The sequence below is a fragment of the Rhinopithecus bieti genome, unplaced genomic scaffold (genome assembly GCF_001698545.2).
Source record: "Rhinopithecus bieti isolate Rb0 unplaced genomic scaffold, ASM169854v2 scaffold_11587, whole genome shotgun sequence".
In the NCBI taxonomy this organism is placed as follows: Eukaryota; Metazoa; Chordata; class Mammalia; order Primates; family Cercopithecidae; genus Rhinopithecus; species Rhinopithecus bieti.
In genome coordinates this window covers 433,706-445,448 of record NW_016806966.1, presented here as the reverse complement: position 1 = coordinate 445,448, position 11,743 = coordinate 433,706, and positions in this window count along the sequence as shown.

Here is an 11,743-nt window from a genome sequence, read left to right as displayed (position 1 = left end):
GTATGCTAAAACATTCTTTGGTGAATAAATTCTTCAGGGTCTTCTGGCATTTGCAGCTCTGGAAAAAAATCATTCTGTGGTGAGAATCATTATTTAGTATTTATATGTTCCTTTTTCTCACATTTGCAAAATATACTCTATGATCACTTTTTAAGATAAAGATAATTGCATGTTGACAAGGTTTCTTCAAGAGAGGTCCTGAATTCCTCAGTTCTTTATCATGATCACCATCTACTTCTGATAACTGTAAAATAGCTGTTTCTTATAGTCCTTATATTTTACATTTTTCATTATCATTCACTGTGACAAGAAAAAATGAGTAGTATCACTTTGGGTAGGGTTTTGGAGCTTATGTGGGGTGGAGAGAGAGAGATCTTAGTCATAGAGTTCACATAACCCTCAAAACAGGTTTTCCACATCTTGATCAATGATAATCCAGATAATTAACCTGCAGGAACTAAAGGACATCAGTGTTCACTGGGGCCAGAGGATAGTCAGGCATTGATACTTGAGTAATAACAGAGAAGATATTTAACACTATGTTCCAAACACTTTATGTGTACTTTCTTACTTAGTCCTCATTATAGTCTACTAGAAAGGATGTATTCCACATCCTTTTTTTACAGATGAGCAAACTGAGGCACAGAAAGGTTAAGAAACTTGCTCGAGATCACCTAGTCAGTAAGTTGGAATTTAAACCCACCAAGCAATCTAACTCCAAAATCTCTACTTATAGTTATCTAATAGTCAGTATATATCAGAATAACACTATATCTATTACATAGTCAAGGAATAACTCTTCATGTCCTATATTGGATGCGGGTCTCAGTCTTCCAAAATGATTATATTGCAAAATCACAAGTTCTGATTAGCTTCAAAAAGAGTGAATGATGTAAAACATTCAGGAAAAATCAGTGTCGGGTGACATGAATTGAGGTTCATGAGTTTTGACAGTCAACACAAGACCGTATGTGAGGCGTTAGCTTACGGGAATGTATGTATCAGCCTCCTGGCCCCTGGCCATGCTGTATGTTTTCCATTTTACTCACTTCATTTTAGATGGGCTTCTTTTATTAGAGGAGATGCCTGAGTATGTAATCAATAACATGAAAACAGAACTTGGCAGCTGTGTAGGAGATTACAGGTGTTCGTATGTGGCCTGTGCACATGCCTATAGACACACAGACCCCAACTGCAAAATCATCAAAACACTATATACTGCCTAGAAGGCCGATTAATGGTATCACCTCTAAAGTGACAGTGAGTTGGAGGTCAATTTATATTTAGCTGCATTGGGTTAGAATGTTGATGGAATGATTCACGTAACAAAACCATCCAGGGTCCCAACACCATTCAAAATGCTTATTTTAATACTGATTTTTCTGGCAAAATGCTGTTTTAAGATGACAAAAAGAAAAAAGTAACACAAATACAGACATAGCAGAATTGGCATGAAAACAAATCTTTTAAGTATTTTAGAAAATGTATTAAAGAAGATACATTTTAAATTATGACTTAAGGTTAGTAAATCAAGGCTTTCTCTCCCAGAGAAGGTAAAGAACCACACAGACAACATGCCATCTTTTGTACGTGTGGAAGCACTTTTGATGTGTGTGTGGGTGTAGCATGCGTGCATGTGTATGAGTAAATCCTCCAAAAGGGGAGGAATAAACCTGTTGACCAACTCAGGGTAGTTATGGCATAAATATCAGAAAACTAAAGCTGATCTGCCGAATAATTATCTGAAATAAAAGGAGTACACTTTACACTAATTTTTGCAACACAACCATGCTCCCTGAAACATAGAACTTGTTTATAAATTCAACTGGGACACCAATCCAAGGTAGTTTAGTTGTAAAATTTAAAAAATAGGTAAATTATGAATTGGTTCAGTCTCCAAGTCTTATGGCATTACGATAAAAATGACAACGCTGCTATAGTGACATTTTGCACTTGAGGATGATACTGCTGTCATTTTAATGTGTGGAATGGCTGAAAAGATGTTCCACAGTGCATACACACTTGATTCCAATTCCAGATTCTACCTGTTATACCATGCAGTTTAGATGGTTCAGGCTATCATTTTTCCCTTGTACCTCCTTCCTGATCTCACCTGACAATGAGCTCTGAAATTCCACGAGGTCTGACCCAGACTAATAAAGGAAAGTTCAGGGTTACTGCCATTTCCAATGCCAAGAAACTCCCTAGAGCAGGGCAGCCTAAGACCCCTATCAGGCCCATGCCTCTAGATCACATCCCTTCAATCCATCTTTTATACTGGCTGCCAAAATGATAGTCCAAATGTGAAAATCTACCCATGAAGCCTTGGCTTAAAACCCTTAAAATGCTTTCCTAGTGCCTATAGGAGTAAACTGTAAATTCCTTTACTTGGCAAAGAACTGCAGGATCTGGCCACTTGCTAGAAGTCAACTCTCATCTGTCATTTCTGGATTGCTCTTTGCAAACTGGCAATCTTGAACTACTTAGAGTTCTCTGAATGCTCCAGTTCCTCTGTTGGCACCCTGCCAGGGTTCTTCCTGGAACAGCCTCCCAGCTTGGGTGCCTGACAGCCTCATTCATTCTTCAAGCTTCTGTTCAAATGCTACCTCTTCTGAGAAGGCAACGCTTCCAGTGGTCTTGTTGAGTGAGTTCCCTGTGTTCAGGGAAAGCTGATAGAGTTCGGATGTCAGTCCCTTCCAAATCTCATGTTAAAATGTGATCCCTAATTTTTAAGGTGGGGCCTAGTAGGAGGTGTTTGTTTCATGGGGGTGGATCCCTCATGTATGGCTTGGTGCTATCTTCAAGGTAATGAGTTACCTCAAAGTGTATTAGTTATTATGAGATCTGATTGTTAAAAATAGTCTGGCACTGCCCCCGACTCTCTTGCTCCTTCCCCCACCATATGACATGCCAGCCATCTCAACTTCTGCCACAGGTAAAAGCTTCCTGAGGCCTCATCACAAGCTTAGCAGATGTCAGTGCCATGGTTTTTGTACACCCTACAGAACTATGAGCCAAATAAACCTCTTTTCTTTATAAATTACCAAGCTTCGGGTATTTCTTTATAGCAATGCAAAATGGACTACTACAATAATCAACCAGAAAGAGCTTTTTATGAATGACTGACAACCATCCTAACTACTTAAAAGACATTTTTCTGTGGTGGAGGTTTTGAAGACTATTATTCATTCTTTCATTCTGTCCAGAGTCACCCGATAAAGTCACCAACAACTGATGACCAAAATCAACCTATGAATGCTCATTCTGCAAGTGAATGCAGTACCTTGGTACTCTCTAGTACCTTGGTAAAGAATATGAGGCAGTATAGTCCAGCAATGAAGAGTAAAGACTTAGGGGGACTGTCTTAGTTCATTTGTGATACTCTGAGGGAATACTGGGGCTAATTTGTAAAGAACAAAGGTTTATTTGACTCATGATTCTACTGGTTGAAAGACTGAGCATCTGGTGAAAGCCTCAGGCTACTTCCATTCATGGCAGAAGGCAAAAGGGAGTCAGTGTGTGCAGAGATCACATGGTGAGAGAGGAAGCAAGAGAGTGAGAGGGGAGGTGCCAGGCTCTTTTTAATAATCAGATTTCAAAGGAACCAACAGAGCAAGAGCTCACTCACTACCCAACCCAGGGAGGGCATTAATCTATTCATAACATATTAGGCATCTCCCATTAGGCACCACCTCCAACACTGAGAATCATGTGAAATTTGGAGAGAACAAACATCCAAATTATAGCATTCTGTCCCTAGTCCCACAAATCTCATGTTCTTCTCATATTACAAAATGCAATCATCCTTTTTTTTTTTTTTTTTTTTTTTTTTTTTTTTTGAGACGGAGTCTCTCTCTGTCATCCAGGCTGGAGTGAGGTGGCATGATCTGTGCTCATGGCAAGCTCCACCTCCTGGGTTCACACCATTCTCTTGCCTCAGCCTCCCGAGTAGCTGGGACTACAGGTACCCACCACCACGCCCGGCTAATTTTTTGTATTTTTAGTAGAGATGGGGTTTCACCATGTTAGCCAGGATGGTCTCAATCTCCTGACTTCATGATCTGCCTGCCTCGGCCTCCCAAAGTGCTGGGATCACAGGCGTGAGCCACCACGCCCAGCCAATCATCCTTTTTTAATAGTCCTCAAGACCATGTCTATGACTCATGCCTGTAATTCTATCACTTTGGGAGACCGAAGTGGGCAGATCACTTGGGGCCAGGAGTTTGAGACCAGCCTGGCCAACATGGTGAAACCCATCTCAACTAAAAACACAAAAATTAGCCAGGCATGGTGGGGCACACCTGTAATCCCAGCTACTCAGGTAGCTGAGGCACAGGAATTGCTTGAACCCAGGAGTTAGATGTTGCTATAAACCAAGATTGTGCCACTGCACTTCAGTCTGGGTGACAGGTGAGACTCTGTCTCAAAAAAACAAACGAACAAAAAACAAAAAACAGTCTCCAAAAGTCTTAACTTATTTCAACACCAACTCAAAAGTTCAAAGTCCAAAGTCTCATATGAGACTCAGGGAAAGTTTCTTCCAGCTATTAGCCTATAAAATAAAAACCAAGTTCTTTTCTTCCAATATTTAATGGTTACCAGGCATTGGGTAAACACTACTATTCCAAAAGGGATAAATTGGCAAAAAGAAAGGAGTAACAGGCCTCACATAAATCCAAAACTCAGCAAGGTAGACGTCAAGTCTGAAAACTCCAATACACTCTCCTTTGACTCCATGCCCTATATCCTAGGCACACTGGTGCGACTGGTGGGCCACATGACTCTTTTCACAGGTTGGCCTGTGACTAAAATATCCCTGGATTTTCCAGGCTGTGATTGCATGCTGCCAGAGGGTCTATAATTCTGGAGTCTGGAGAATGGTGGCCCTGATCCCACAACTCCACTAGCCATTGCCCTAGTATAGGCTCTTTGCTGTGGATTCACCCCTGTGATAGACTTCTGTCTGTCAAAAAGCACCCAGGCATTTTGATACACCCTCTGAAATTTACATAGAAGCTTTCAAGTGTCCACCACTTTTGCATTTTGGGAGACTGTAGACTAAGCACCACGTGGACACTGCCAAAATTTATGGCTTGTGCTCTCTGGAACAGCAGCCCAAGTAGTATCTGAGGCTGTTTAAGCCACAGATGGAGCTACAGCAGTGGGGATGTATGAAGCAGAGTCTCAGGACAGCACAGGGCACCAGCATTCCAGGCCTAGGTGCCTGGAAAAATTGAGTAGAAGTGGGAACTATAATCTAGCAATACTACACATTCTGGTTGTTGCATACAATTACAACTAATGTCAATTGACCCAATATGCACACTCATTCCAGAAAGACTCAAGTGTGAAAAGGACAGGTGAAAATCTAATTAGAATTTGCAAACAAATTGGCTGGATATTGAATTGTACCTCTTAATGAACAGGGGAAATAGAGAAGGAAGTTTTAGCTAAATGTTAATATAAGATGAAAATGCTTCAGAGGATTGCAATCAGCCAATGTTCTCACTCAGTCCAATGCCAAATTGGAAGTAAACTGTCAATAATGTTTTTGGTTTCTTTAGGGAATGTTTTCATCAATAGGATTTTTTGACTAAAACATAGTTTCTAACTTTTTTCTTAAGGCTAGTCTCATTGCTAACTTTATAAAAATAACTTTGTCGAAACCAAACCATACTTCAAAAGAATTCTGCCATATTACCATTAAATGAGGCTATATTTTAAATAGCAGTGGTACCAGAACTGTCTACTCATGAAAGTTGCATTTCTACACGCCTTTCCTTTACATGAAATCAAATACAAAAGGCCATGGATAAATTTTCTGCCAACTCAATTTTATTTTTCCAAATTGCAGTAGTGGCAAGACTGAAAGTCCCTGCCATAAAAGACAAATCATATGGAAACTGAAGACAGAATATTTGGGGCAAACTGGGGGGTTTAATGAGGCTTTTGTGACTGCAATTAAATTCCTGTGAAGGCCTGGTTTTAATCCCAAATACCAAGTGGACCCCTTCATTTATTTGCCCTAAATTTAAGTCAAACAAACATATCCCAAACTAATCCATTATTCCTCCCCCCACCTTATTTTGTACAACTCTGATCTTTTGTCTGGTTTCCCTTGGCTCAGTTATAAAGGACTGCAAACTCAAATATATATAAGAATTTAGCATACAAAAGTGGTACTTCCTGTCAGTAAGAAAATATGGGTTATTCAACAAATGGTGTCAGAAAGTAATAAATGATTTGGAGGAAAAAACCCCACAAAATTGGATATTTACCCCATCTCATAAATTACTTCAAAGACTAAAAGAATTAAAAGAACACCTGGGTAATTTTAAAATTAACATAGAATGGGAAAAGTCTTTATAAGAGAGACAACTCAAACTACATTTAATTGTTCATGATTAATAGAATGACAAACAACTGGAAAAATTACATCCAACATATGTAAAATATCAAATAATTATTTTAAATCTAACAATTGCTTAGCATGTAAAGAATGTTGACATACAATCCATTAGGAAAAACAGAGGCAAACAGCATGAACAAAGGGTACACACACACTCAGACACTGCCATGAATAAATTCTAAACATATAAAAACATAATCAGCTGGGCATGGTGACTCACACCTGTAATCTCAGCACTTCGAGAGGCCAAGGTGGGTGAATCACTTGAGGTCAGGAGTTCGAGACCAGCCTGGCTATCATGCTGAAACCCTGTCTCTACTAAACATACAAAAAAATTAGCTGGACACAGTGGCGCATGCCTGTAGTCCCAGTCACTTGGGAGGCTGAGGCTGGAGAATCACTTGAACCCAGGAGGAGGAGGTTGCAGTGAGCCGAGATCGCACCACGGCACTCCAGCCTGCGTGATGGAGCAAGACTCTGTCTCAAAAAAAAAGACAAAAAAAAACAAAAAAAAAAAACAGAAAACATACTCAAACTTCTTTAAAATTACATAAATACAAATTTAAAATGTAAGAAGTTAGTACTTTTACCTAAGAGTCTGCTAATTCAGTCTGATTATAGAGCTTTTGGAAATTAGGGCCACCATATTTCACATGCTGCAGAACTCCAGGGGCACTATTCATATAGGATTGTATGTTGTCCAGTATGGGAACCATGAGGAAAACAGGCCCTCTCAAACACTCACTGTTAATGAGATTATCAAAAAATATACATTAATGTTTTAAATACTCTAAACTTGGAACTAGCATTTCACCTTTAGGGCATTGTCTTATAGTCACTGAGTACTGCCTTGCAGGGTATGCACTGTCGGAAAGTCCCATTCCCATAGTCTGTGGTGTAAATGCTGTCTCTCTAGGAATTGGGTAAATGACTGACTTAGCTTCGCACAAATGTGTGCAAAGACATATGTGCAAAGATGTTAATTGCTTCAAATTTAGAATAGACCAAAAAAACAGGAGAAAAAATGTAATCCAGTAGGAAATTTGCTTAAATCATTCATAGTACACACCCAGAATAGCATAAGATGCAGCCATTAAAAGAATGAAGCAGTAGTTCTCAATAGGTGCTGATTTGGAGAGATCTCTAAGCTATATTTTAAGGAAAAGCAAAGTTCAGAGCAGTGCAAATTGTGCTGTTATTTGTATTTTTTGGAGTATGTGTGTGTGCATGTTAAAGATAAACTTTTAAAAGCAGATAGCTTTTCAGAAAAAAAGGTACAAAGGAATTTATTAATGATGAATGCCATTAAAAAACTGAGTCAGAAGTGGAGTTGCTTATTTGTCAATGTATACCTTTTTTATGTTCTCTGAAAATATTATAAAGTTCATGTATTATTATTATTTCAACAAAATAAACAACCTATTTTAAAATTTGATTTTCAATATTCAAAAAAACAACTATGACAGGTTAGTAACATTTAAAGATTGTGAGAAAAAAAATTGCACGGAAAAGGTGAGGCCCCCTGCCACCTCCACCAGAACAGATGCTGGTATCCACATGTGGGAGACCCATAGATGGTTCACAACACAGGACTCTGTGCAGACAACTTCCAGTACCAGCCTGGAGCCTGGTAGACTTGCTTGGTGGCTAGACCCAGAAGAGATAACAATCACAGCAGTTCAGCATTCAGGAAGCCACATCCATAGGAAAAGGGGGAAGTACTACATCAAAGGAACACCCCGTGGGGCAAAAGAATCTGAACAGCAGCCTTGAGCCCTAGACCTTTCCTCCAACATAGCCTGTCCAAATGAGAAGGAACCAGAAAACCAACTCTGGTAGTGTGACAAAACAAGGCTCTTTAACAACCCCAGAAAATCACCCTAGCTCACCAACAGTGGATCTAAACCAAGAAAAAAAAACCTCTGATTTACCTAAGAAAGAATTTAGGAGGTTAGTTATTAAACTACTCAGGGAGGCACGAGAGAATGGCAAAGCCCAATGCAAGGAAATTAAAAAAAAAAAAAAAAAAAAAATTCAAGAAGTAAAGGGAGAAATAGTCAAGGAAACAGAGAGCATAAAGAAAAAACAGGCAAAACTTCAGGAAGCATTGGACACACTTACAGAAATGCAAAATGCTCTGGAAAGTCTCAGCAACAGAATTGAACAAGTAGAAGGAAGAAATTCAGAGATCAAAGACAAGGTCTCCAAATTAACCCAATCCAACAAAAACAAAGAAAAAAGAATAAGAAAATACGAACGAAGTCTCCAAGAAGTCTAGGATTATGTTAAACAACTAAACCTAAGAAAATTGGTGTTCCTGAGGAAGAAGAGAAATTAAAAATTTGAAAAACATATTTGGGAGAATAATCGAGGAAAACTTCCCCAATCTTGCTAGAGACCTAGACATCCAAACACAAGAAGCCTAAAGAACACCTGAGAAATTCATCACAAAAAGATCACTGCCTAGGCACATTGTCATCAGGTTATCTAAAGTTAAGACAAAGGAAAGAATCTTAAGATCTGTGAGACACAAGCACCAGGTAACCTATAAAGGAAAACTTATCAGATTAACAGCAGATTTCTCAGCAGAAACCCCACAAGCTAGAAGGGATTGGGGCCCTATCTTCAGCCTCCTCAAGCAAAACACTTACCAGCCAAGAATTTTGTATCCAGTGAAACTAAGCATCAAATATGAAGGAAAGATAGTCTTTTTCAGACAAACAAATGCTGAGAGAATTCACCACTACCAATCCACCACTACAAGAACTGCTAAGAGGAGCTCTAAATCTTGAAATAGATTCTGGAAACACATCAAACAGAACCTCTTTAAGGCATAAATCACACAGAACCAATAAAACAAAAATACAATTAAAAAACCAAAAACAAAAATACCAAAAATACACAGGCAACAAATAGCACAATGAATGGAATGGTACCTCACATCTCAATACTAACATTGAATGTAAGTGGCCTAAATGCCACACTTAAAAGATACAGAACTTCAGAATGGATAAGAACTCAGCAACCAACTATCTGCTGCCTTCATGAGACTCACCTAACACATAAGGACTCACGTAAAGTAAAGGGGCAAAAAAGGGCATTTCATGCAAATGGACACCAAAAGTAAGCAGGGGTAGCTATTCTTGTATCAGACAAAATAAACTTTAAAGCAACAGCAGTTAAAATAGACAAACAGGGACATTATATAATGGTAAAAGGCTTTGTCCAGCAGGAAAATATCACAATCCTAAACATATGCACCTAACACTGGAGCTTCCAAATTTATAAAACAATTACTAATAGACCTAAGAAATGAGATAGACAGCAACACAATAATAGTGGGGTACTTCAGTACTCTAGTGACAGTACTAGACAGGTCATCAAGACAGAAAGTCAACAAAGAAACAATGGATTTAAACCACAGTAGAATGAAACTAGAAATCAACTCTAAAAGGAGCCTTCAAAACCATGCTAATACATGGAAATTAAAAAACCTGCTCCTGAATGAGCATTGGGTCAGAAATGAAATCAAGATGGAAATTTAAAAATTCTTTGAACTGAATGACAATAATGACACAATTTATCAAAACCTCCGGGTTACAGCAAAGGTGGTGCTAAGAGGAAAGTTCATAGCCCTAAACGCCTACATCAAAAAGACCAAAAGAGCACAAACTGACATTCTAAGGTCACAACTCAAGGAACCAGAGAAACAAGAACGAACCAAACCCAAACCCAGCAGAAGAAAGGAAATAACCAAGATTAGAGCAGAACTAAATGAAATTGAAACAAACAAATGCAAAAGATAAATGAAATAAAAAGCTGGTTATTTGAAAAGATAAATAAAAGATAGACCATTAGCAAGATTAACCAAGAAAAGAAGGGAGAAAAATCCAAATAACCTCATTAAGAAATGAAATGGGAGATATTACAACTGACACCACTGAAATACAAAATATCATACAAGGCTACTACGAACACCTTTACACACATAAACTAGAAAACGTAGAAAAGATGGATAAGTTCCTGTTAAAATACAACCCTCCTAACTTAAATCAGGAAGAATTAGATACCCTGAACAGATCAATAACAAGCAGCAAGGCTGGAATGTTAGTTTAAAAATACCAACAAAAAAAAATGTCCAAGACCAGATGGATTCTACTAGACTTCTACTAGAATTCTACCAGCAGAATTCTATTAGACAGTCAAAGAGTTTGGTACCCATCCTGTTTACACAACTCCACAAAATAGAGAAAGAGGGAACCCTCCCTAATTCATTCGGTGAAGCCAGTATCACCCCAATACCAAAACCAGGAAAGGACATAACTGAAAAAGCAAACTACAGACCAATATCCCTGATGAACATAGATGCTAAAATCCTTAACAAAATACTAGCTAACCAAATCCAACAACATATCAAAAAGATAATCCACCATGATCAAGTGGGTTTCATACCAGGGATGCAGGGATGGTTTAACATACGCAAGTCAATAAACATGATACACTGAATAAACAGAATTAAAAAAAATCACATGATCATCTCAATAGATGAAGGAAAAACATGACAAAATCCATCATCCCTTTATGATTAAAAGTCAGCAAAATCGGCATACAAGGGATATACCTCAATGTAATATAACCCTGGAAGGAACAAGAAAAGGATGCCCACACTCACCTCTCCTCTTCAACATAGTACTGGAAGTCCTAGCCAGAGCAATCAGAGAAGAGAAAGAAATAAAGGGCATCCAAATTGGTAAAGAGGAAGTCAAACTGACACTGTTTGCTGACAATATGATCATTTACCTTAAAAACCCTAAAGACTCCCCCAGAAAGCTCCTAGAACTGATAAAAGAATTCAGCAAAGTTTTCAGATACAAGATTAATCTACACAAATTGGTAGTTCTTCTATACACCAACAGTGACCAAGCAGAGAATCAAATCAAGAACTCAACCCCTTCTACCTTCTACAATAACTGCAAAAAAAAAAAAAAAAAAAAAAAAAAAAAACTAAATAAAATACTTAGGAATATACTTAAGTAAGGAGGCAAAAGACCTCTACAAGGAAAACTACAAAACACTGCTGAAAGAAGTCATAGATGACACAAACAAATGGAAACCCATGCTCATGGATAGGTAGAATCAATATTGTGAAAGTGACCCTACTGTCAAAAGCAATCTACAAATTCAACACAATCCCCATCAAAATACCACCATCATTCTTCACAGAATTAGAAAAACAATTCTAAACTTAATATGGAACTAAAAAAGAGCCCACATAGCTAAAGCAAGACTAAGCAAAAGGAACAAATCTGGAGGCATCACACTACCTGATTTCAA